Source organism: Protopterus annectens, chromosome 5.part0, assembly GCF_019279795.1.
Source record: "Protopterus annectens isolate FY-2018-M chromosome 5.part0, PAN1.0, whole genome shotgun sequence".
Classification (NCBI taxonomy): domain Eukaryota; kingdom Metazoa; phylum Chordata; order Ceratodontiformes; family Protopteridae; genus Protopterus; species Protopterus annectens.
Genome location: NC_056735.1, coordinates 1,095,491,746 through 1,095,519,484, shown reverse-complemented (window position 1 = coordinate 1,095,519,484; position 27,739 = coordinate 1,095,491,746). Strand labels below are relative to the sequence as shown.

The 27,739-nt window shown below is 43.0% G+C and overlaps 1 protein-coding gene across 4 annotated transcripts in view; it reads left to right on the top strand.

Moving 5' to 3' along the window:
- The window catches only part of CEP97 (centrosomal protein 97), a 2,210,548-nt gene that overhangs the window by 1,962,511 nt on the left and 220,298 nt on the right, over positions 1 to 27,739 (top strand). The gene's annotated exons all lie outside the window — the stretch shown is intronic.

Genomic DNA, 27,739 nt, shown 5'->3' with positions numbered 1-27,739 from the left:
ATTACATTTTGTTGCGTGAGCAGCACAGTAAATCAGTAGTTAATGTTTTTGCCTTAAAATTTCCAGGTTCCCGGATTTAATCCTAACATCTAAGTCACTGTTTTGTGGAATTTCAATATGCTCCTTACCATAATCATAAACATTTTTTTGTTTGTTTGTTTTGTTTTTTTATTTGTGTGCTGTAGTTTCTCTACACCTCCTGAAAACAAACTGATTGAATTGCCTACTATAAATTGTTCATATGCATAGAACTTAAATTTGTCCTTAGTGATTATTTTATTTAAGAGCTTTAGAGTATGTATATTGAAGAAAGGATTCAGACCATTTCACTTAACCACTTAATGAATAAATAAAATTTAATTAATTAAAGTCACAGACTACATAACTAGCAACTAAGAGATTGATATGGTTGAATACTTTTAAGTCAAATATTACATATTTACAAAAAGTCAAGTATAGTGCAACTTATTTTACTTAAATATTTTAAAGAATTGATTATATTTTTCAAAATTCAGTACAGCTTTAGTAGAATTTAGTTCACTTCTCTTGCATTTCCATTTTGAAGAACAATTACATTTTCCCACCTTATTGTAGCTTTTTTCATTTCTCCCTTGTTCATAGAATCAAGCAAGTTTTGTTGAGAAACCCTCAATAACTTTGCTTGTGAATAAGACATTCTCACAAAAGTCATACTATCCAGTTTCTATCATAAAAAGGCCAGCTGCTTTTTTGACACAACAATGTTGGTTGATTAATGTTGTAGGACCGCAGTCCCAAGCACTATATAGCAAGCATGTTTTCCTGCCCAGTGGCTCTGTGTACCTAATTTAAGAGAATGATTTCCCACTACTGTGGATTTCTTACTGTTTAGCAGGATTGCAACTTTTGGAAAGCTTCCACTGTTCCCAAGCATTGTTTCTTTTTTTCCCTCTGTAACTGCACTTGATTCTTCTCTTGTCTAATATCTATAACTAAAGTATATTTCTAGATTTTCTTCTCTCTTTGATGTGAAATCTGGTTGAGAACAGCTTCCTAGTCTGAGGTTTGAAGCCTCTACCTGCATGATAGACTCCTAGCGTTAATCAGGATCAGGTGATACAGGGGGTCCATTATTGACTTCCTTAAGTATGTCCTTTAAAAGAATCACTGCTGCAGTAGCCTAAGCTATATGATAGAGATTTAGCAATCGGGCAGTTTCCAAGGCTTTCAGGGCACCTTCCATACTCCCAAACCATTAGTCAGTTCGAGCTGAGCTTACTAGAAGTCAAGTTTGGCCACCAAACACTTCAGAGGTTTCCTGCAGCCAAGAAGAGCTCTCATCTGTGAACTTTCAAAGATCAACAGACACTGTTCCATTGCTGTGCAGATAAATCCCTTTGTGGAAGCAACTTCTACTTTACTGCTTATAACAGAAAACTTAACTTGTCTGATAAACATGTTTAATTAAGTTAGGATAAAGTGTTTTAATGACTGTCTCATGACTTTTGAACACTTTTAAAGGGGGGATGTTACTTTTTACTTTTGTGGTAAAAAGTTATTTTATTTATTTATTTTTATTTTACATTTGTTTACCGGGAAAGTTCGACTGGACACAGATACATTTTCAGCAGAGGCCCGAGGAGAAAAGCACCAGTACAGTAATACAACAATGTAGAATGCATACAAGATATCTTTATAATGCATGTGAAAAATCAAGCCTACTTCTAAACATACAGTCCAGTAAAGACGATTATTAAAGTACATAGTATAGCATTATTTAGCATTCAAAACAGTGAAATTAATATATATATATATATATATTTTTTTTTAAGGACATAATGGTAGTTGTGAGTCACAGTAGTAGTACTGTGGAGTAACTAACAGCAGGTTAACAAACCTTTCAGTGGGAAAAAATAAGACCTTTGAACCTAGAAAGAATCATTGCAACAGTGATTTTGATATCCTGGGGAGTAGCAAGAGCAAAGCTATTTATTTTTAAAACTAACCTTAAACTATTTTTTCTGGGCAAAAGTTATGTTGTTCTACTTATGTGGTTTGGGGTGTGTTTAAAGTGCTTTTATATACTGTGTTTTTAATAGGGTCCATTTTGATTTTTTCATAATTTACTGCTCTCTGCACTTATTTTTTTGTTGTTTTTAATTTATCTGCATTTATTTAAACTGTATTTGCCTTAATATTGCTACACACTCAAGTGTGCTAGCTTGTACAGCATTTAAAGTGTTTTTGCTACTGTTCTAACTGCTTTTCTGAAAAAAAAAAAAAGTTATAAGCTTGTTTCCCACCTTTCCTGTAACTAGTCTAATCCAGATACAGATTTGCTGTATCCAGGACTGTTTTGTAAGTTTCTGAGACCCCAGACCTTTCTGTGTTGGAGGGGAAGCCTTCTAGTTTATCATTGGGAGTGGTAAGCACTAGGTAACCTATCTACCACAAGAGGAGTGGTTTCTGGTCCAGAAATTGTAGTTTATTGGCCATTTGGGCATTTTTCCCATCCCTTTCAACTTTCTGGTTTAAAAGCCCATGTTTGTGCACCGTGTAGTGGCGCTTAGCTGAGGTTCATAGGTAGGTACTAGGCTATTGGCCCAAAGCCTATATAAGCTTAGCCAAACGGTACCCTGGCTTTTGCGACGCAAGAAAATTATTTTCCTGTGCCCCTGTCAACCATAGCCGCAGAAGTGATCCCCGGGGTGAATTTCCTGTCTCCCATCCAATCATCAAGGTTTTTTTTGAAGAGTGCTAATGAGGAGCTTTGTTTGATATATATAGGTAGTTTGTTTCAGAGTATGGGAAGTCTCTGAGATAGGAATCTATCCTTCCAGCATGTTCTGTTTATTGTGGTGACAAGGTTTAGGTCCCTAGAGCATGTAGCTCGGAGGGATTGGGATTTCTTTACGTGGAGCATGTCTGACAGATCTGGGTTTGACATAGCTTTGTATGTTAGGCAGAGATCGCCTCTGAGTAGGCGATATGTGACAGAGTAAAGCTGGAGTTTTTTGAGACGGTCTGCATAGGGCATCTGTTTGAGGCCGGTAATCCTCTTTGTGAGGTATTTCTGTGGCCTTTCCAGTTGTTGTAGATGTCTTGCGAGGTACATACCAAAAGGGGTGTTGTACTCTATAATGGGGCTAATGAGTGATGAGTAGAGGGGAACAATGACCTCAAAACTGTTACCGGTGCCAGAAATTCTGCTGTTCAGTTTTCCCCTTAGAATGTGTTTGTTCTTTTCTTCTTGCACTTCAGTTAGCTTAATCGGCTAGCACTTTAACAGGCTTTTGTAGCATTTATTGTAACACACTTAGGTGCTATCAGCACTAGCTGTTCCTACGCAGTAACAGCACCAGTACTTATTAGTTATGACCACCCTCCTGGTATGATTGTAGGGCAATTTCCTGTGCTTTCTCCTGCTAACCTGGTGCACTTGTGGATTCTGAGACAGTGTGGCTACTGTCTAATGTACACAGACATCCCTCTCCTTTTACCTCCCAACACTCATACCTGTGGGAGATGCACTTATATCTCCAAACTGGAAGCAGTGCACGCTCCATCCAAGACCGGATTAGCTGGTCAAGAGGAGAAGGTCAACACCTGCAACTCACTACATAGAACACACAGACCTCCAAAACACCAACCATCACAACCCACACATAGAAACACAAACTATGCACCCACCTTCGCAGAGGCTCTCAGTAAAAATTTACCCAAACAACAGTGACCCCCCCCCCCCGAGACAGAAACACACTCAACTACCACAACACAACACCAACCCCAGAACACACAGCTCACCACCACAGTGTGCCCCTCAGCCCAAGCCCTTAAGGCAAAATACTTTGCTTGATGTTCTAATCATAGGAGACTCAATTGTGAGGCACACTGATGTGCCACTCACTAGGTTGAACAATGAGAAGGTGACAGTCTGTTGTCTATCAGATGCCAGGATCCACCACATAACTCATGCACGCTGGTCACTCCATAACAAGTACAACTATGACTCAGTCATTGTCTGTGTGGGGGTGAATGACCTGAGACGTACCTCCCTGGACTACATGAAAACAGATGTGATGGAACTCTCAGATTATGTGACCCAGGCAGGTATGACCCTAGCCCTGAGCAGTATTCTACCATCACCCAGAATGATGCCACAGTACAAGCAGAAAATGATTGACTTCAACAATTGGCTAAGTTTCTGGTGTCATTCTAAGGGGATCCAGTATCTGTCTGCCTGGGATGACATGATCGACAGACCTCGATGCTTTGCCAGAGATGGCCTGCATCTGTCACCCAAGGGATTCCGGGTATTGGCTAAGGCTCTTGCCACCCCCTGTATTGCCTTTTTTAGGCAGTGTTCCAAAGACCAAAATTCCACCGTAACAGCTACAAACAAATGCAATCTGAGGATCATGCTTCTCAATGCTAGAAGTCTTAAGTCCCAAGATGCACTTGCTTGAAGCTCTCCTCAAAATGGAGAATGTCAACATCTGTGCTGTAACCGAAACCTGGTTTAAAGAGGCAGAAAGCTCCCCTGCGCTCCCAGGCTACAACTCATTCCATACCTTTGAGCTCCAGAATACGTCTGGAAGCTCCAAAGGCAGTGGTGTTTCCATATTCTTAAAGGATACACACACCTCTAGACTGGTAGCCCAGCATAATGCATCTGAGATACTTCAGGTACAACTAACACTGGGCAAGATGGCGATACAATTCATAACCTGCTACAGAACCCCAAACATGTCCCTAGACTCTCACTCCCAGTTCCTAAGCCCCCTGGAATCTGTTATGGTCCAATCTATTACTCTCATACTGGGTGACTTCAACTACCCTTCCATCAACTGGGAAAACTATTCAAGTACCAATGTACAGGCCCAACCCTTTCTTGAATTTATTAATTCCAATGCTCTGGACCAGCTCATTCTGACCCCCACTAGAGTAAGCAACATCCTCGACCTTGTTATCACCAACATGGGAGACTGTTGCTCCACACCTATAGTCAGTTTCTCCCTGGTTAAATCTGACCACAAACTGATCACCATGGAAATCTCCATCTGACCTACACCCCCCCCCCCCCCAGTAAGGCGACCACCCTGAAAAACGTCTCTAAAGTCAACTTTGGGCTCCTAAAAACAGAGGTGGCTAAATTCTCGGCACCCTTGCCAATGGAAAATAGCTGCATGACTGCCGAATCATGCACCAATGCACTGAACGAGCATGTACACAAATGCATGGACCTTGCCATACCACTAGAACTAAGATGCTTTCCTCCAGAAAAAGGAAGCCAATCTGGTGGTCCCCAACCATCAATAAACTGTACAACAGAAGGAAGAAACTGTTGCAAAAAAAAATGAATTCACAAGACTGGAAAACCTCCCTTGTCAGTCTCAACAAGAAGCTGGGATCCCTTATCAAATCCTCTGAAGCCAGCTATAAAGGCAGAATTGTGGCTGACACCAAAAACAACCACAAAGCCTTCTGTAGCTGTATCAAAAACCTCAAAGTCAATACTCAGATTTGCTCTGAGTTATTGCACAATGGCACCTCCTATACTGAGCCAACAGATATAGCCAACATACTGACCGACAGCTTCAGTGCCAACTTTACCCCCCCCCCAAGGGCCCTATCACAATACCTGAAGAAAGCTTGGTACCCACCATTTCTGTGGCACAGGTAAAAGCTGTATTGTCCAAAGTCAAGAATACAGCATCCATGGGAGCTGATAATATCACTGGCTGTGTTCTACATAAGCTACAAAATGAACTGGCACCCCACCTAAGTACCATGTTCAATCATAGCCTCACCTCAGGCTTTGTGCCCATTGAATGGCGCACCGTGACAGTTATCCCACTCCACAAAGGGGGGGGGGCCACAACAGACCCCGGGAACTACCGCCCCATTAGCCTGACGAGCCTCGTCTGCAAGGCCATGGAACGTATCATCATGGAACTCATAAACAAAGACATTGGAGATCTCCAAACCGTGGACCCCACACAGTTTGGGTTTGTAAAAGGCAGATCATGTCTCCTAAACCTGATAGACTTCTTTGAAGTAGTCACCAAAGCCATAGATGAGGGTAAGGTGGTTCACACAACCTATCTAGATCTCGCCAAGGTGTTCAACACCATCCCCCACTCTGGAATTATAGATAAACTCACTAAACTAGATATAAATCCCTATGTCACAAGATGGGTTGCCAACTGGCTTACTGAAAGAACCCACACTGTGAAAGTAGCAGACTCCAAATCAGACTTCAGACCAGTGACAAGTGGAGTATCACAGGGTTCAGTCCTGGGTCCCCTCTTGTTTGGTATCTACTTCTCTGACGTACAGGCTAACACAGAAGGTCTTTGGCTAACTAAATTCGCAGATGACTGCAAACTAGGAGCCATAATTGAAACTCCTAACTATGTGGACATCCTACAAAAGGGCCTCACTGAGACAGATGCCTGATGTCAAAGACATGGTCTCAAGCTCAATGCCAAAAAGTGCATTGTCATCCCCTTTGGTAAAAATTCTGTACCCATGAACTACCACATAGGCGGTAGTCTACTTAACACCGAAAGTGTGATAAGAGACTTTGGGACACAGGTGGACAGTAGTCTCTCCTTTGATAATCACATTGCCAAAGTGGTCAGGAAATCCTTCTACGTGGCACACCTCATCACAAAAGGTTTCTCATCCAGAAAAAAAGAGGTCATTGTTCCCCTCTACTCATCACTCATTAGACCCATTATAGAGTACAACGCCCCTTTTGGTATGTACCTCACAAGACATCTACAACAACTGGAAAGGCCGCAAAAATACCTCACAGAGGATTACTGGCCTCAAACAGATGCCTTACACAGACCGTCTCAAAAAACTCCAGCTTTACTCTGTCGCATATCGCCTACTCAGAGGCGATCTCTGCCTAACATACAAAGCTATGTCAAACCCAGAGCTGTTGGACATGCTCCACTTAAAGAAATCCCAATCCCTCTGAGTTACACGATCTAGGGACCTAAACCTTGTCACCACAATAAACAGAACATGCTGGAGGGATAGATTCTGTCCCAAAGACTTCCCATACTCTGTAACAGACTACCTATGTATGTCAAACAGAGCTCCTCATTAGCACTCTTCATGAAAAATCTTGATGATAGGATGGGTAATAGGAAATTCACCCCGGGGATCACTTCCTTGGTTCTGCTTGACAGGGGCACAGGAAAATCATTTTCTTGGATGGCAAAAGCCAGGGTACATTTTTGGCTAGGCTTCTATAGGCCCTAGGGCCAATAGCCTAGTACCTACCTATGAACTGGCACCATATCTGTGTGCCCTGTTCACTCACAGCCTTACCTCAGGCTATGTCCCTAATGAATGGCACATTGCTGCAGTCATCCCGCTCCATAAAGGGGGAGCAACCACAGACCCTGAGAACTATCACCCCATTAGCCTGACAAGTCTGGTATGCAACACTATGGAGCATATCATCATTGACCTGCTTAATAAAGATATAGGCAATTTCCAAACTCTTGAACCCACACAATTTGGCTTTATCAATGGGAGCTCCTGCCTGCTGACCCTGGTTGACTTCTTCAAGGCAGTCACCAAGACTGTGGATGAGGGTAAGGCAGTGCATACAGACTACCTTCAACTGGCCAAGGCCTTTGATACCATTCCCCACTTAGGTATCATTGATAAACTCACCAAACTAGGCATCAGTCCTTACATCACTGGGTAGGCTGAAAATTGGCTCACAGACAGGACCCACAGAGTAAAAATCGTGGATTCCAAGTCAGACTGTCGACCAGTCATGAGTGGAGTCCCGCAGGGCTCGGTCCTGGGCCCCCTCCTGTTTGGCATCTACTTCTCAGAAGTCCAGGCCAATACAGAAGGACTCTGGCTGACCAAGTTCTCTGATGACTACAAGCTAGGAGTCATTATTAACTCTCCAAGTGATGCAGACATCCTACAAAAGGGCCTCTCTGAGACCAGTGACTGGTGTCGGAATCATGGCTTGAAGCTTAATGCCAAAAAATGCGTTACCATCCCCTTTGGAAAATTGATGGGAGCCCACTGAACACTGAAGGGGGGGGGGGGACATAAAAAGTCTGAGCACCCAGGTCGACAGCCACCTCACCTTTGACCACCACATTGCCACTGTGATCAGAAAGTCCTTATACATGGCACATCTTATAACTAAAGGTTTCACACCCAGGAAGAAAGAGATCATCATCCCTGTGTACTCATCCCTCATTAGACCAGTCATTGAATATAACGCCCTGTTTAGCATGTACCTGACCAGACACCTACAACAGCTAGAGGGGCCACAAAAATACCTCGTAAAAAGGATCCTAGCCCTTAAACACATGTCCTACATGGACATACTCAAGAAATTTCGACTGTTCTCAGTCTCTTATCGTCTACTTAGAGGTGATCTCTGCTTGACTTACAAAGCCATGTCTGACCCAGCCCTTCTTGAAATGCTACACCTAAAGAAATCCTAATCTCCCTGCACCACATGCTCCGGAGATCACAACCTCATTACCACAATTAACAGAACATGCTGGAGGGACAAGTTCATCTCCCAAAGACTGCCCATACTCTGGAATAAGCTTTCCATTCATGTCAAGCTGAGCACCTTGCTGGCCCTCTTCAAGAGAAATCTTGAGTGGATGGGTAACAGAAAGTTCACTCCAGGGATTGCTCCAGTTGCCCAACTGGATAAGAGAACTGTGAACTAACATTGGGTGGCACAGTTCTTGGGCAGTTTTTTTTTTAGGCTAGGCTTGTAAAGGCTCCAGGGCCATTAGCCTAGTACACACCTATGAACCTATGAAAAGATACTTTTTTAGAAATTACCTGTTTTACCAACTATTGCTGCCAGACTTGATTGGGAATCAGACACCTTTCCTAGCTTATCCATGGGACATCCTATCAGTTCATTGACTCTTCCTTCTCCCAGCCACAAAAGGAAAATTGTCAAACAGCCTTTACCACCACATCAGGCTACTAAAGTGCCTCAGCTGTAGGTGGGTGACTCTGCTGTGGCCACCATTGGTTATTAGGCCACTCATCTTTTTCTTTGGATTCTGCTGGTGTAGTCCTTACAGCCACCATGTACTGCAGGTTAGAGACATTTTCTGTGACTGTTGAAGTTCTGATGGTGGTCAAGGGAGAACCACTGTTGTTGGTCCTGGGAGAAGGAGCAGAAAATGCCACTCTACATAACACACACAGTTATGCACATCCCTAGGGAGGTTTTTGCTGGCAAAAATTAGTCTATTTGTACAGAAATTCTTGTCAACATAAAATAAAAACCTACAAATATGATTTTTCTTATCTCTGCATACGGGTAATTTATTGGGCTTAGCTTGGGTTTAGTTCGGGTTCTTGACTCTTCCTATATGGCTTTTTCTGGTAAGTCAAAAAGGGATTCTTCATTTTCTGAACGGATTCAAGAGTCTCAATTTGAAAATGATTCTGAAGGCAGAGATTGTGTGTTGTCTGCAAAGAATTTTGATTTATCTACTGACCAGTGTGTGGCTTCGGTCAATACTTTTGAAGGATTTCCTTTTTCTAAAACTATTTCCAACATGAGTCAGTTGTGGGAAAATGGCAATGTTTCTCAGTTCCTCAGGCAGTATTAAGATTTAATACAAATGGATTTTCCAGAATTTTAATGGTTTCCATTTCCGTGGTTTAAAGCCATGGACAGCACACCAACAGTGCAAGGTTATAATGTCTTCCACACATTTAGACCAACTACTGCACAGAGAGGAACTAAAGGTTGAGATGTTTTGATTTACATAAAAAATAAATATACCTCAAGGCTGGTCAAACAGGACAATGCATTTGAGCTGCACTGTGTTCAAATCACCAAAGGCAAAATCCAGTACCACTTGCAAGCTATAGGTCTCTCTATATAACCAAGGAAGCCCATGCCATATATTTAAACTTATTGGAAACACTCACAATCCCACCCAATACCATATTCATAGGCGACTTTAATTACCCTACTGTTAACTGGGAATCCTATACAACACCAAACGTAGAGGCACAGAGATTCCTGGATTTTGTAAGCATAAACTCCCTGGACCAGATTGTCAGTACACCAACCGGGGTGAAACCACACTAGATCTGGCCCTTACTAATATGAGAGAGTGCTGCACACCCCCTACTGTAATGTCTTCCCTGATAAGATCAGTCCACAGAATGGTCTCCTTTGAAGTAAAAATAAAACCTGGACCCCCAGCTAAACCTGGAATATTCAGGAACTACTCTAGCCAACTTCTTGCTATTAAGTGATAACCTGTCAAAAATTTCAAGCCCCATAAACCCTGAGAACACAGCTGCCTATGCAGAAGTGTTCACAGAAACCCTGTACAAGCATGTTAATAGCTGCATAGAGGCAGCTGTAACCACCAGGAAGAAGTACAGAGCTAACTCAAAAAAACAAAAACAAGTCACCCTGGTGGAATCACAAAATCAATAGGCTGTATAACAGAAGGAAGAAAATCATGGCAAAAATTAGAAGGTGCAACACCCAGCAGGATAAAAACACTTTCAGCAAACTAAACAAACAACTCAGAGGATAAATAGTCTACTGAAGACAAATATGAGGCAATTTTGGCCTCCCAGGCCAAGGTCAACAACAAGGCATTCTTTAGCTATGTCCGCAACGTCAAAAGCTATACACAGTTGTGTGCAGACCTCATTGCAAATAGAACCACCTATACTGAGCCAGAAGATATAGCAAACCTACTGGCTGATAAATTCAGCTCCAACTTTACCCCTCTCTCCTCCTCAACCTTCTCTCATGAAACACCATCAAATACAACTCCCCCTGCCAACACTAGGGAACAGGTCCTTAATGCTCTTTCTAAGGCCAAGAACACTGCATCAATGGGCCCAGACAATATCCCAGGATGCCTTCTAAATAGCATGAAACATGACCTATTAGGCTGTCTGGTATTGCTATTTAACTGTAGCCTCCAAAAAGGCTTCAAGCCTCATGAATGGAGAACAGCAACAGTCATCCCTGTGTGCAAAGGTGGGCCATTTACAGATCCTGGAAAATACAGACCCATAAGTCTCACTAGTCTTATATGGGAAGCCGTGGAAAAAATTATCATGAAATGATCACTAGTGATATAGTAAACCTCCAGTCATTGGACCCAACCCAGTTTGGTTTCGTCAAGAACAAGTCATGCCTACTCAACCTGGTGGACTTCTTTGCGAAGGTCACAAAAGCAATGGATGAGTGCAGAATGGTTCACACTGTCTACCTTGACCTGGCCAAGGCATTTGACACAATACCCCACTCGGGCATTGTTGACAAAATCAGGAGGTTATTACAAACCTGTATGCCACCTGGTAAGTAGCCAACTGGCTCACAGACAGGACCCAAGAAGTTGGAATTGGGGAGTCCTCCTCTACAAGAGGCCAGTCACAAATGGTGTTCCTCGGGGATCGGTCCTTGAACCACTCCTTTTTGGCATTTACTTCTCTAAAGTCAAAGCCAATGTCATTGGTCTCTGGTTGATTAAATTTGCAGATGATTGCAAATTAGGAGCGGTCATTGAATCTCACGCCAAAACAAATGTTCTCCAGGAAGGGCTGACACAGACATACAACTGATATCAGAGCCATGGACAAAAATTATTGCTAAGAAATGCATAATAGTATCCTTCGGGAAGCCATCCATCTCTGGTAACTATCATACTGACAACATACCCCTGGGAGCTGACCCAGTAGTTAGGGACTTAGGGACACATATAGACAGTAATCTAGTCTTTGACCATCACATGTCTACAACAGTAAGGAAATCATTCTATGTTGCACAACTTATAAACAAAGGTATGGCATCTAAGTCCAAGGAAGTCCACTGTATTCAGCATTCATCAGACCTGTTATTGAGTACATATTCCTCTTTGGTTTGTACCTAACAAGGCATATCCAACAATTGGAACGTCCATAGAGACTAAAGGAATACAGGGTGTAAATAAAATGTCCTATGCAAACTGCCTCAAGGCCCTATCCCTTTATTCTGCCTCCTACAGACTTTTGAGAGATCATCAATGCCTGACACACAGGGTATTGTCAGACCCCTCTGATGGACGTCCTGCATATCCAAAAAACAGACAGCACCAGAATTACCCATTCTAAAGACTTCAACCTTGCCTGTGATATAAAAAGGACCTGCTGGAGAGACAGGTATATATCCCAGAGACTACTCTATCTCTGGAACAGGCTCCCCATCCATGTGAAGCAGAGTTCCTCCCTAACCCAATTAAAGTGTTACGTGGATAATTGGATGGCGAACAGAAAATTCATCCCTGGTTTGGCACCTATGTCTCTAATGTACACAGGCAGCCTGTAAGTGGTTCATCTCCCAGTCCCATGCTTGTAAATGTTTCCATCTCCCAAGCCCCTGCTTATACTTATCAAGGGTACCAGTACTTGTCAGAGATTTGAGATGCATGGCTAGGCTTAAAAAGGCCCTTGTGGTATTTAGCCTCAGTCTTTTAAGTTTTTAAACAATCTTCCCAGACCAGAACCAGCAGCCATTGCTTAAGTCAGTCCAAATGCTGCTAAATATGTGATTAAAACTAATCCTTCTTCTTCTGTCAAGGATGGGAAGGTTTTGATAAATTTTGGGGAAAAAAGTTTTCTTTTTAAAAGAAAAATAAACACTCCCAGCAAGTTGTTATGCAGATGTTTAAAACGCAATGTCCGTGAGGTTCCAAAAAGAAAGCAGGAACCTGTCAGAGCAAAGGACAGTCTGTAATAGGTCTGAATGATTATATGAAGCATTTCCATCCCCCCTCCCATCCTGACAGTCCTTTAATTCTTCTAGAAAATCTAGACCTCCATTTTTGTCTTTGGCAATAGATAATTTCAGACAGATGGGTTCTGAGAGTAATCCATCAAGGTTACATATAGCAATGTAAGTCTTTTCCTCTTTTGGGAGGATTTCTCCTCTCCAGCCAGACCAGACTCTTCCCTCATTTCATTCACCTTATGCTTGCTGAAAGGGTGATAGAAGCTGTCCTTCTTCTACAGTTAGGGGAAGGGTTTTGTTCCAGGTTGTTCTAGGTGCCAAAGAAAGATTTTTGGAGACCAGTTCTGGATCTTTCCTTTCTGAAGCGGTTTGTGATTGTACCGAAGTTCAAAATGCTGTCTCTTTGCAACTTGTTATCCTTTTTCCCCATGTAATTTTCTAGTGGCCTTGGATTTAGAACATGTCTATTATCACATTATTATTGATCAAGATTTCAAACATTTCTTAAAGTTTGCTGTGTCTGGATCACACTATCAGTTTGCTTCATTACCCTGTTGTCTGTCTGCTGCTCCAGTGGTTTTCACAAAGTGTCTGGCTGCAGTGATAGCCCTGCTGACTGCATGGTTTTCACATTTGTCCTAATTTAGATGGCTTGCTTATCTTTGCAGAGTCTCTTTCAAAATGTCAGGAATGTGTTGGTTGGGTGAGGGATCTCCTACACAGGCTGTGATTCAAAGAAACTTTCATGCCATTTAGGACCACACAAGTGCAGCCTAAACGAAATTACAAATGTCAGCTCACGAGAGAAATGCAGTGCAAATAACATAGATACAGCGGTATCAGAGAGTAAAAAAACAACACGTATGACATGCAAGAGGTAGTTCACATTACATAAACACACTCAGTACCCATTACAATGATAAATGATAAATACCCACCAACAAACTCCTATTAAGATAGAGAATAAATAGAGACTAGTGAATAGCAGCTGTCTAGTTACCGTATTGCACTTATTAACCTTAGACATGACTCAGTATAGCCAGCATATTGCATAATAATAATACTGATGGTAATTGCTCAGAGCAGCAGGATTAAATGAAAAAAAGAGGCTTCAAATGTGTCAGATATTATGGTTGGTGTCCGAGTTAGTAAGTATCACAGCTGTAGGATACAAACTGCCCCTGAATCTGGTAGTCCTTCAGCAGAAGCTGCAGTACCTCCTTCCAGATGCAAGTTGTGAAAACCAGTTGTGGGCCAGATGGGTTGAATCAGTTAGTATTTTGTATGTTCTGTTTTTTGCTCTTGTAAAGAAAAGCTCCTGAATTGAAGGAAGGCTTGTGCCCACGATTTTCTCAGCCAGCCTCACCACCTTCTGTAATTTTTCTGAGAGAACTGTAAGTCTTGTGTTACTCCTTCTCATAGGATTGTTTTCCAGGAGTGTCTCCTGGACACCACAGTTCAAAGAGTTTTTCCTACACAGGAAAAAAAAAAAAAAACAGATCTTTAAATCTGTTCCAAAGTTTTTCCACTCAGACTACTGTCTGATCAAGGAAATTCCTCATGATTATGGGTCTCATGGTATCTGTAATACTCAGGATATCTCTTGCAAGACTTCACATGAGAAAAACCCAGTGGTACCTGAAATTTCTATGATCCCAGCATGAACATCCCCTGACACTTCAAATTCCAGTTTTGGGATTTGTGAAAAGGAAGATTTTGTTGTGGAGACAAATTTGTCACCAAGTCTTTCTTTCTTCTCCAGCATAGTCAGTCACAACATATACCTCAGACTTTGCTTTGGGATTAGTGTGTATGTGGTCTTTGAAACAAAAAAGATAGGCCAAAACACACAAACATAAGTGATATTACCTCTTATAAATGCTCTCAGTTATGTCAACCATCTGTAGTTCCTGGGACCTCTTCAGGTATTTACAGACAATGCCACAGTGATGCAGAACATAAACAAGCAAAGAGGAACCAAATCCTGCCCTCCCTGCAAACTAGCCAGTGTAGCCTGGCATATAGCTTTATAGCACAATCTCTGTCTACAGGCATCTTGCATACCATCAGAGCAAAATTGTGTGGCAGACAGGCTGAGCAAGACTAGGAGAGACCCTCAGGAATGGAAACTGAGTCAGAGGGTCTTGCAAGAGTAGATCCGACTGTGGGGAACATCTCAAATAGATCTATTTGTCTCTACTCACAACAATCAGTTGGCAAAATTTTGCTTCAGAACTCCATGCAAGTAAGACTGGAAGACAGATGCACTTTCCTTTCCTTGGACAAAAATGTTTCTGTATGTTTTTATTATTATCCAGGGTCATTCTAAAGATTCAGGACAACTCAAGTTCATTGTGCTTGACTCCCTTCTAGCCCGTGGCAACAGTGGCTGTCCATTCTTCTGGAAACGGCCAGTGTCATTTACCATAAGGTTCCTCAAGACTGGATTTACTCACACAAGAAAAAGGGTGTTTGATACATCCCAGCTCCATACAACTACAACTGACTGCATGAATGAGATAATTTTTTATACCTTTTAGGCACCTGTTGTCTAAGGATGTGTAGCAGGTATTAATGTTGACAAGGAAGCCTGCTATTAAAAAATCAAATGGAAAAGGTTTACTAGTTGGTACCAGGAAAAAAAAACATCACCCAGTTAGGACTAAGTTTTCTCTGGTTCTACTGTATTTGTGTGAATTACTGTCATATGGCCTGTCTTATTTCTTAATTATGGTTCATTTCTCAGCAAATTCAATGCAGCCTCATGTGAAGATGTTTGTGAAAGAGGTATTTCATAAGAAGACTCCTGGGAAACAGGTGGCTCCTCTTTGAGATCTAAATTTTGTTAGAAAAAATAATTTTGCTCCATTTGAACCAGTTCATCAGGTTGGCTTCAGGTTCTTGCATGGAAAACAGTTTAACATATTACTGTGACCTATGCAGTATGAATACCTGAGTTGCAAGTACCTGTGCCAGAGATGGCTGCATTCTTCCTGCTCACCTGGCTAGCTTTACTCAGATTACTTTTCTCCAACTCTTGAAGCACAGATGGGTCTAGGATCCGATCCTTGGATCATCTCAGTGACATATACAAGACTTCAGATCCAAATCTCAAGCTCCTCCCTCTACCCATAATACTCTATTCCATCCCCAAATCCTGAAATTTTATTTGCCGCCATTAGAACAAGACGTGATTGAATCTCAAGCATGAAAGTGTACCTTTTTTGTCTACTTCTTGTTAAAATTTTAGATATTTTTTTTTGTAGTTTTAATATTTTACTCACTATTCCTTCTCTTTTCCTCCCTCTAATTGTATTTAGTTGATCACAAGCATTAAGCTTTGTAGTTTTTCTATCTCCATACTGTTTTTTCTACCTTTCGTGTCTTCTTGGCACTTCTTCTGTTTCTATCCACTTTTATAGATCAAACAAAAAAAAATCTTGTTCTGTTTAGAGAGCATTCAGTGTTAATCATATCTCTTCTTTGTATAGCTGGTTAATATAAGTGTGTTAATTAACTAGTTTAGGGTGTAATTTAGTCATTGACTGCTTGGTTATTCTGTTTTTGCTATAGTTCTCCCAGTTAAATTTTACTATTTAGGAAATGTCTGAAAAAGCTGCCAGTTTTAAGAAATGCACTTCTTGTGGGCAGAAGATCCCCAGTTCTGATGCCCACAAGAAGTGTGTTTACTGTCTGTGGCCTGAACATCTCAAGTTAGCCTATGAGATATGCTCCACATTTAACCCCAGGACCCTATGCAATCTGCACAACAAATTAGACTTAAAGTTTTGCTTCCAACTACTGCTTCCTGTCCTGAGGCTCAAATCCCCTCTAAAGCACATCAAGGCTTCATAGACTCCAAGAAACAGGCCCTCCAGAAGTCTCCCAGGGCCTTATCTGAGCCACTTGAAAAACATAAGAAGACTTCAGATCTGAAAACTGTTGCACCCTCCTCGGATCCACAGGACCTCATTGGATCTGACAGGCATGATTACCATTACCAGCTCTCCCTTACCATCCACCTCCTACTCTGATCCCAGACCCTTGGATCCAACAGCTAGGAACCGGTAACCGGAATTTGTCTTGAAGCCTGTGTCTCTGGCTCTGCTTTCACAGTTATTTCAAACCCCAAAGAACCATTCTAGGCCTGCTTGCACAGCATCATCCAGGTCTTCCAGGAGCTTGACAGAGGCAGATATGGACAGGATGATGCGGAGATTTCTCAGAGCTCACATCCAGATGGGAGTCCTGTCAACTCCGTCCCCTTTTGGATCCATGAGAGCACCTGCCCAGCCAGTACTATCTCATTCACCAATCTGACCTGTGGTTTTGGAGGCCCAGGATCCTAGATTCCAGAGAGATTTGGCATCATATCCAAGGAACCTCCCTTCCTCAACTCCAACGATGTCCCTGACCAGCCCTGCTCTGATACCTTCTGATCCCAGCAGGTTTCGGATCAGGGAGGCCTGTGCCAGGTGCAAGGGGTTGGGTTTGGGTCCTTCTTTGTTGGATCCATTCCTTTCGCTCAGTGCCTCAGCTCTGGAAAGTTTGGGTCTGATTCTCTACTGAGGGGTCGGATCCGGGATTGTTCCATCTTATCATCTTTGTCTGCTTTGGTTCTGAGGAGGGGGGGGGGGGTTCCCTGTGTCCGTCAGCCTTTCAGGTAGTAGAAAGGGATATGTCCTTCTGTTCAGTATTGCAGTATTCTTTACATATGGGTTGTACTGTGCCTGTCAACCCGATGTCCGGCCTGTATACAAAAGTTAATTGCCACTGCCAGTACATGGAACATCACGCAAAGTCGCTGAGAACGTCAGCCATAAAAGCAACTTTGGCATGTACCATCCTCAGAACTTTTTCGCCGCCATTCGGTAAGGTTGACTCTTAATTCGGTCTCCTGTGTGATATCATTGGTTCACCTTCCAGCTTCAGATAAGTACCTCATAGGGGATTTATACCCTTGCTACTGCCTCTTGTTATTAATGTCATCCAAGAAGGGCAAGTGCTGGTGTGGAAGGCAAATTCCACATAAGGATAGTCACGAGCTTTGCTTGTTCTGTTTAGGGCCTACTCCCAGCCATTGTTCTTGTTCGATCTGTCAGGCCTTTGTGCCTAAGATGTTGTCTGTTGGCTTTAAATCTTTTTCTACAAAATCAGAGACTTAAACGTCTAGTTAGGGATGCGAAGGAAGGTTCTTGCAGTCCTTCAGCTAAGCCATCCTTGATAAGGAAGGTTAGCAAAGTTAGGCCCAAATCCTCTTCAGCTGCACCTACTTCATCCGACGTACCCCTTGAGGTTAGTGAAAACCTGGCATTACACTCAGTGGTAGGATCCACTTCTTTGGTGGGTACCTCAGGGGAAAGCCATCAAGGGGGTGGATCTTAGCATGTCTGAGGCCATGCAGACGTCTGGTTCGGACAACTTAGAGAAACCATGGCTTGTTGTTCTGGAGGATGCGGGAACTGCTCCCGCCTCTCAGTCTAACGAAGTCTCGGATGTAATGCCTGCGTCCGGGCATTCTCCTCATCAAGACAAGCCTGCTAAAAAGCAGCAGAAGACTAAACTTACGACTGTCCCTTCCACTCTTCTGTCAGACTGGGATACCTTTTCGCAGGGTCTTATTAAAGCCTTAATGGGTTTGAGACCTGCAGCTTCTGCTTCCACTATTCCCTTGCCTGCCTTCTCTTCCTCCCCAGTGTTGTCCTCTGGGTCTCTGGTGTCCCCTTCTGTGCAGGCTGATGAGTATCAGATTCCTGAATCAGACTCTGAGGATTCTTCTTTGGATGAATATTTCTTGGCATATTCTACTCAAATTCCTTGGAAATCTTATGTTTCCAAGTGGAAAATATTTTCTATCTGGTGCCAGAAAAGAAAACAGGAACCCTGCTCTGCCGACATTCCTTTAGTACTTTATCTGTGTAAGTTGTTTAATAGTGGCCTTTCATATTCCTTAGTCAAGGTCCACTGCTCTGCTCTGCTCTGTCTGCCTGTTTGCCATTGACTCCTGCCTTAGCTTCCAGGCTAGAGGTAAAGTTTTCCTTAAAGATGTCCTACACATGAAACCTCCTAGGAAACCATTCCTCCTCCTTGGGATCTAAACTGTGTTTTAGAAAATCTCACTCAGGCCCCTTTTGAGCCAGTGGCATCTGCTTCTCTGAAGTTTTGCACATGGAAAATACTACTTTTAGTAGCTTTAACTTCTGCTAGAAAGATCTCTGAGATTCAGGCAGTGATGGCTTCACCCCTTTGCCTTTTCACAAGGACAGAGTACCTTTGAGAACTAATCCATCTTTCATGCCCAAAGTGTTGAATGAGTTGTCCCTTAATCAGTCTCTTCAGTTGCCCACTTTCTTTCCCTCACCTCAATCTCTTAGTGAGAGTGTTCTGCTTTCTTTGGATGTGCATAGACCACTCAGATTTAATTTTGAAAAAACAAAGTCTGATCAACTCTTTGTGTCCTTTCATCCCAGAGCTCTGGGTTTACCTGAGTCCAAACAAGCTATCTCTTCCTGGATCTCTAAGGCCATTGTGTTTTGCTATGACCTCCATGGGAAAGGCTCATTCTACCAGATCTGTTGCTTCCTCAGGTGCTTTCTTCAAAGGTCTAAATACTCATTCCATTTTGGAAGCTGCTACTTGGTGTCTGTTCATACCTTTACAAAACATTACAAGCTAGACACTGTCTGCAGATCCAGGGCAGGATTTCCTAGGGCAATTCTACAAGGATTTGTAGAAAATGCCTCTGCATAGCCTTCCTCCATTCCTTCCTCCTCCCTGGGTTCCTATTGAGCTTTTGCACTCTTCCATATGTTAAGAATACCACAACATTGAATAGGACATATAGAACAGTTGTGTATAAACTTACCATAATCATAGATGTCCTTCACCTTGTTACAGTATTCTATCCCTCCCAGCTTCCCCCTGCTAGTTGTTCTTTCCTAGGATGACTCCTTCTGTTGTGACCTTGCATTACTTTCCTTATGGGGCTACCTTATTTTGAGGATGGTACTTGCAGACATCCCTTTTATGGCTGACGTTCTCAGTTACTTTGTGCGACGTCCCACATACTGGCAGTGGCAATTAGCTTTTGTATACAGGTCAGACGTTGGGTCAACTGGCAGAATACAACCCATATGTAAAGAATACTGCAACATAGGAAAGAAGGATATCTATGGTTATGGTAAGATGTTACACAACTATTCTTTCTCTTTGCATAGAGAGCTGTCCTCTCAAATCTCGGATCCTACCCTTCACCCCTCTTCAGGTCCGAGCTCTGAGCCCATCACTTTTGCTCCTCAAGGTCAGCCAGCAACATTAAGCCTCCACACATGTTCCCCAGAGGGTTCCCACCCTTTTCCAACATTTCTCCCAAACACCTGATGGAGGAGGCTCCTCGGAAGAGGACGTATAAGAGCAAGCACTTGGACTGCCTTATGGAGTCCCTCACAGAGACACCAATTTTGATGAGGGAGAAGGATCCCCTGATCGCCACCTGATGATATGTCCTTTGGTGACATCCTGGAAATTCTCAAACAGAAGGGTCACTGGTCTTCCCAAGCTGCTTCTGAGGAATCTGTGTTCCTGGAGCCTTTCGGGGTTGGCCCATCTATGCCTTGGGTGAGTCTCCCCCCCAGCAGATGAGCTTGTTGATCTGGTTTCCTGATAGGCCTGGAACCGGAAACTGTAGAGCCCATCCCCAAGCGTCCAGATAAGTTCTTAGTTCCTCCTACAGACAGACCTCACTGGAGCAAGTGAACACCCATTTATGCCATAGTTGTGGCGACAGCCACTACAAAGGAGCTAGCTAAACACAGCTCCTCTGTCCATCCACTGAATAGGCAGTCCATGGCAATGGACAGATTTGTAAAGCACATGTACACCTTAGCTACATTCATGCTGAGGTTGTTGAACTACCTGTCACATTTCACCAGCTTACAGGAGATTTGATTTAGAAACTTTGAAATCCTCTCTCTCTCTGAGTCCGAGGTTGGTGTCCGAGTTAGTAAGTATCACAGCTGTAGGATACAAACTGCCCCTGAATCTGGTAGTCCTTCAGCAGAAGCTGTGGTACCTCCTTCCAGATGCAAGTTGTGAGAACCAGTTGTGGGCCAGATGGGTTGAATCAGTTAGTATTTTGTATGTTCTGTTTTTTGCTCTTGTAAAGAAAAGCTCCTGAATTGACGGAAGGCTTGTGCCCACGATTTTCTCAGCCAGCCTCACCACCTTCTGTAATTTTTCTGAGAGAACTGTAAGTCTTGTGTTACTCCTTCTCATAGGATTGTTTTCCAGGAGTGTCTCCTGGACACCACAGTTCAAAGAGTTTTTCCTACACAGGAAAAAAAAAAAAAAAAACAGATCTTTAAATCTGTTCCAAAGTTTTTCCACTCAGACTACTGTCTGATCAAGGAAATTCCTCATGATTATGGGTCTCATGGTATCTGTAATACTCAGGATATCTCTTGCAAGACTTCACATGAGAAAAACCCAGTGGTACCTGAAATTTCTATGATCCCAGCATGAACATCCCCTGACACTTCAAATTCCAGTTTTGGGATTTGTGAAAAGGAAGATTTTGTTGTGGAGACAATAAATTTGTCACCAAGTCTTTCTTTCTTCTCCAGCATAGTCAGTCACAACATATACCTCAGACTTTGCTTTGGGATTAGTGTGTATGTGGTCTTTGAAACAAAAAAGATAGGCCAAAACACACAAACATAAGTGATATTACCTCTTATAAATGCTCTCAGTTCTGTCAACCATCTGTAGTTCCTGGGACCTCTTCAGGTATTTACAGACAATGCCACAGTGATGCAGAACATAAACAAGCAAAGAGGAACCAAATCCTGCCCTCCCTGCAAACTAGCCAGTGTAGCCTGGCATATAGCTTTATAGCACAATCTCTGTCTACAGGCATCTTGCATACCATCAGAGCAAAATTGTGTGGCAGACAGGCTGAGCAAGACTAGGAGAGACCCTCAGGAATGGAAACTGAGTCATAGGGTCTTGCAAGAATAGATCCGACTGTGGGGAACATCTCAAATAGATCTATTTGTCTCTACTCACAACAATCAGTTGGCAAAATTTTGCTTCAGAACTCCATGCAAGTAAGACTGGAAGACAGATGCACTTTCCTTTCCTTGGACAAAAATGTTTCTGTATGTTTTTATTATTATCCAGGGTCATTCTAAAGATTCAGGACAACTCAAGTTCATTGTGCTTGACTCCCTTCTAGCCCGTGGCAACAGTGGCTGTCCATTCTTCTGGAAACGGCCAGTGTCATTTACCATAAGGTTCCTCAAGACTGGATTTACTCTCACAAGAAAAAGGGTGTTTGATACATCCCAGCTCCATACAACTACAACTGACTGCATGAATGAGATAATTTTTTATACCTTTTAGGCACCTGTTGTCTAAGGATGTGTAGCAGGTATTAATGTTGACAAGGAAGCCTGCTATTAAAAAATCAAATGGAAAAGGTTTACTAGTTGGTACCAGGAAAAAAAAACATCACCCAGTTAGGACTAAGTTTTCTCTGGTTCTACTGTATTTGTGTGAATTACTGTCATATGGCCTGTCTTATTTCTTAATTATGGTTCATTTCTCAGCAAATTCAATGCAGCCTCATGTGAAGATGTTTGTGAAAGAGGTATTTCATAAGAAGACTCCTGGGAAACAGGTGGCTCCTCTTTGAGATCTAAATTTTGTTAGAAAAAATAATTTTTGCTCCATTTGAACCAGTTCATCAGGTTGGCTTCAGGTTCTTGCATGGAAAACAGTTTAACATATTACTGTGACCTATGCAGTATGAATACCTGAGTTGCAAGTACCTGTGCCAGAGATGGCTGCATTCTTCCTGCTCACCTGGCTAGCTTTACTCAGATTACTTTTCTCCAACTCTTGAAGCACAGATGGGTCTAGGATCCGATCCTTGGATCATCTCAGTGACATATACAAGACTTCAGATCCAAATCTCAAGCTCCTCCCTCTACCCATAATACTCTATTCCATCCCCAAATCCTGAAATTTTATTTGCCGCCATTAGAACAAGACGTGATCGAATCTCAAGCATGAAAGTGTACCTTTTTTGTCTACTTCTTGTTAAAATTTTAGATATTTTTTTTTGTAGTTTTAATATTTTACTCACTATTCCTTCTCTTTTCCTCCCTCTAATTGTATTTAGTTGATCACAAGCATTAAGCTTTGTAGTTTTTCTATCTCCATACTGTTTTTTCTACCTTTCGTGTCTTCTTGGCACTTCTTCTGTTTCTATCCACTTTTATAGATCAAACAAAAAAAAATCTTGTTCTGTTTAGAGAGCATTCAGTGTTAATCATATCTCTTCTTTGTATAGCTGGTTAATGTAAGTGTGTTAATTAACTAGTTTAGGGTGTAATTTAGTCATTGACTGCTTGGTTATTCTGTTTTTGCTATAGTTCTCCCAGTTAAATTTTACTATTTAGGAAATGTCTGAAAAAGCTGCCAGTTTTAAGAAATGCACTTCTTGTGGGCAGAAGATCCCCAGTTCTGATGCCCACAAGAAGTGTGTTTACTGTCTGAGGCCTGAACATCTCAAGTTAGCCTGTGAGATATGCTCCACATTTAACCCCAGGACCCTATGCAATCTGCACAACAAATTAGACTTAAAGTTTTGCTTCCAACTACTGCTTCCTGTCCTGAGGCTCAAATCCCCTCTAAAGCACATCAAGGCTTCATAGACTCCAAGAAACAGGCCCTCCAGAAGTCTCCCAGGGCCTTATCTGAGCCACCTGAAAAACATAAGAAGACTTCAGATCTGAAAACTGTTGCACCCTCCTCGGATCCACAGGACCTCATTGGATCTGACAGGCATGATTACCATTACCAGCTCTCCCTTACCATCCACCTCCTACTCTGATCCCAGACCCTTGGATCCAACAGCTAGGAACCGGTAACCGGAATTTGTCTTGAAGCCTGTGTCTCTGGCTCTGCTTTCACAGTTATTTCAAACCCCAAAGAACCATTCTAGGCCTGCTTGCACAGCATCATCCAGGTCTTCCAGGAGCTTGACAGAGGCAGATATGGACAGGATGATGCGGAGATTTCTCAGAGCTCACATCCAGATGGGAGTCCTGTCAACTCCGTCCCCTTTTGGATCCATGAGTGCACCTGCCCAGCCAGTACTATCTCATTCACCAATCTGACCTGTGGTTTTGGAGGCCCAGGATCCAAGATTCCAGAGAGATTTGGCATCATATCCAAGGAAGCTCCCTTCCTCAACTCCAACGATGTCCCTGACCAGCCCTGCTCTGATACCTTCTGATCCCAGCAGGTTTCGGATCAGGGAGGCCTGTGCCAGGTGCAAGGGGTTGGGTTTGGGTCCTTCTTTGTTGGATCCATTCCTTTCGCTCAGTGCCTCAGCTCTGGAAAGTTTGGGTCTGATTCTCTACTGAGGGGTCGGATCCGGGATTGTTCCATCTTATCATCTTTGTCTGCTTTGGTTCTGAGGAGGGGGGGGTTCCCTGTGTCCGTCAGCCTTTCAGGTAGTAGAAAGGGATATGTCCTTCTGTTCAGTATTGCAGTATTCTTTACATATGGGTTGTACTGTGCCTGTCAACCCGATGTCCGGCCTGTATACAAAAGTTAATTGCCACTGCCAGTACGTGGAACATCATGCAAAGTCGCTGAGAACATCAGCCATAAAAGCAACTTCGGCATGTACCATCCTCAGAACTTTTTCGCCGCCATTCAGTAAGGTTGACTCTTAATTCGGTCTCCTGTGTGATATCATTGGTTCGCCTTCCAGCTTCAGATAAGTACCTCATAGGGGATTTATACCCTTGCTACTGCCTCTTGTTATTAATGTCATCCAAGAAGGGCAAGTGCTGGTGTGGAAGGCAAATTCCACATAAGGATAGTCACGAGCTTTGCTTGTTCTGTTTAGGGCCTACTCCCAGCCATTGTTCTTGTTCGATCTGTCAGGCCTTTGTGCCTAAGATGTTGTCTGTTGGCTTTAAATCTTTTTCTACATAATCAGAGACTTAAACGTCTAGTTAGGGATGCGAAGGAAGGTTCTTGCAGTCCTTCAGCTAAGCCATCCTTGATAAGGAAGGTTAGCAAAGTTAGGCCCAAATCCTCTTCAGCTGCACCTACTTCATCCGACGTACCCCTTGAGGTTAGTGAAAACCTGGCATTACACTCGGTGGTAGGATCCACTTCTTTGGTGGGTACCTCAGGGGAAAGCCATCAAGGGGGTGGATCTTAGCATGTCTGAGGCCATGCAGACGTCTGGTTCGGACAACTTAGGGAAACCATGGCTTGTTGTTCTGGAGGATGCGGGAACTGCTCCCGCCTCTCAGTCTAACGAAGTCTCGGATGTAATGCCTGTGTCCGGGCAGTCTCCTCATCAAGACAAGCCTGCTAAAAAGCAGCAGAAGACTAAACTTACGACTGTCCCTTCCACTCTTCTGTCAGACTGGGATACCTTTTTGCAGGGTCTTATTAAAGCCTTAATGGGTTTGAGACCTGCAGCTTCTGCTTCCACTATTCCCTTGCCTGCCTTCTCTTCCTCCCCAGTGTTGTCCTCTGGGTCTCTGGTGTCCCCTTCTGTGCAGGCTGATGAGTATCAGATTCCTGAATCAGACTCTGAGGATTCTTCTTTGGATGAATATTTCTTGGCATATTCTACTCAAATTCCTTGGAAATCTTATGTTTCCAAGTGGAAAATATTTTCTATCTGGTGCCAGAAAAGAAAACAGGAACCCTGCTCTGCCGACATTCCTTTAGTACTTTATCTGTGTAAGTTGTTTAATAGTGGCCTTTCATATTCCTTAGTCAAGGTCCACTGCTCTGCTCTGTCTGCCTGTTTGCCATTGACTCCTGCCTTAGCTTCCAGGCTAGAGGTAAAGTTTTCCTTAAAGATGTCCTACACATGAAACCTCCTAGGAAACCATTCCTCCTCCTTGGGATCTAAACTGTGTTTTAGAAAATCTCACTCAGGCCCCTTTTGAGCCAGTGGCATCTGCTTCTCTGAAGTTTTGCACATGGAAAATACTACTTTTAGTAGCTTTAACTTCTGCTAGAAAGATCTCTGAGATTCAGGCAGTGATGGCTTCACCCCCCCCCTTTGCCTTTTCACAAGGACAGAGTACCTTTGAGAACTAATCCATCTTTCATGCCCAAAGTGTTGAATGAGTTGTCCCTTAATCAGTCTCTTCAGTTGCCCACTTTCTTTCCCTCACCTCAATCTCTTAGTGAGAGTGTTCTGCTTTCTTTGGATGTGCATAGACCACTCAGATTTAATTTTGAAAAAACAAAGTCTGATCAACTCTTTGTGTCCTTTCATCCCAGAGCTCTGGGTTTACCTGAGTCCAAACAAGCTATCTCTTCCTGGATCTCTAAGGCCATTGTGTTTTGCTATGACCTCCATGGGAAAGGCTCATTCTACCAGATCTGTTGCTTCCTCAGGTGCTTTCTTCAAAGGTCTAAATACTCATTCCATTTTGGAAGCTGCTACTTGGTGTCTGTTCATACCTTTACAAAACATTACAAGCTAGACACTGTCTGCAGATCCAGGGCAGGATTTCCTAGGGCAATTCTACAAGGATTTGTAGAAAATGCCTCTGCATAGCCTTCCTCCATTCCTTCCTCCTCCCTGGGTTCCTATTGAGCTTTTGCACTCTTCCATATGTTAAGAATACCACAACATTGAATAGGACATATAGAACAGTTGTGTATAAACTTACCATAATCATAGATGCCCTTCACCTTGTTACAGTATTCTATCCCTCCCAGCTTCCCCCTGCTAGTTGTTCATTCCTAGGATGACTCCTTCTGTTGTGACCTTGCATTACTTTCCTTATGGGGCTACCTTATTTTGAGGATGGTACTTGCAGACATCCCTTTTATGGCTGACGTTCTCAGTTACTTTGTGCGACGTCCCACGTACTGGCAGTGGCAATTAGCTTTTGTATACAGGTCAGACGTTGGGTCAACTGGCAGAATACAACCCATATGTAAAGAATACTGCAACATAGGAAAGAAGGATATCTATGGTTATGGTAAGATGTTACACAACTATTCTTTCTCTTTGCATAGAGAGCTGTCCTCTCAAATCTCAGATCCTACCCTTCACCCCTCTTCAGGTCCGAGCTCTGAGCCCATCACTTTTGCTCCTCAAGGTCAGCCAGCAACATTAAGCCTCCACACATGTTCCCCAGAGGGTTCCCACCCTTTTCCAACATTTCTCCCAAACACCTGATGGAGGAGGCTCCTCGGAAGAGGACGTATAAGAGCAAGCACTTGGACTGCCTTATGGAGTCCCTCACAGAGACACCAATTTTGATGAGGGAGAAGGATCCCCTGATCGCCACCTGATGATATGTCCTTTGGTGACATCCTGGAAATTCTCAAACAGAAGGGTCACTGGTCTTCCCAAGCTGCTTCTGAGGAATCTGTGTTCCTGGAGCCTTTCGGGGTTGGCCCATCTATGCCTTGGGTGAGTCTCCCCCCCAGCAGATGAGCTTGTTGATCTGGTTTCCTGATAGGCTTGGAACCGGAAACTGTAGAGCCCATCCCCAAGCGTCCAGATAAGTTCTTAGTTCCTCCTACAGACAGACCTCACTGGAGCAAGTGAACACCCATTTATGCCATAGTTGTGGCGACAGCCACTACAAAGGAGCTAGCTAAACACAGCTCCTCTGTCCATCCACTGAATAGGCAGTCCATGGCAATGGACAGATTTGTAAAGCACATGTACACCTTAGCTACATTCATGCTGAGGTTGTTGAACTACCTGTCACATTTCACCAGCTTACAGGAGATTTGATTTAGAAACTTTGAAATCCTCTCTCTCTCTGAGTCCATGTCTGCGGAAGATCTCAAGAAGGTTTCTCCACAATTAGCTACTCTTTCGTCCATTGCCATTTCCTCAATGAGGCTGATCTCCCATACAGCGGAAGGTGCCTCAAAAGTAGCCATTTCAGATATAGCCATTAGGAAACATGCCTGGAT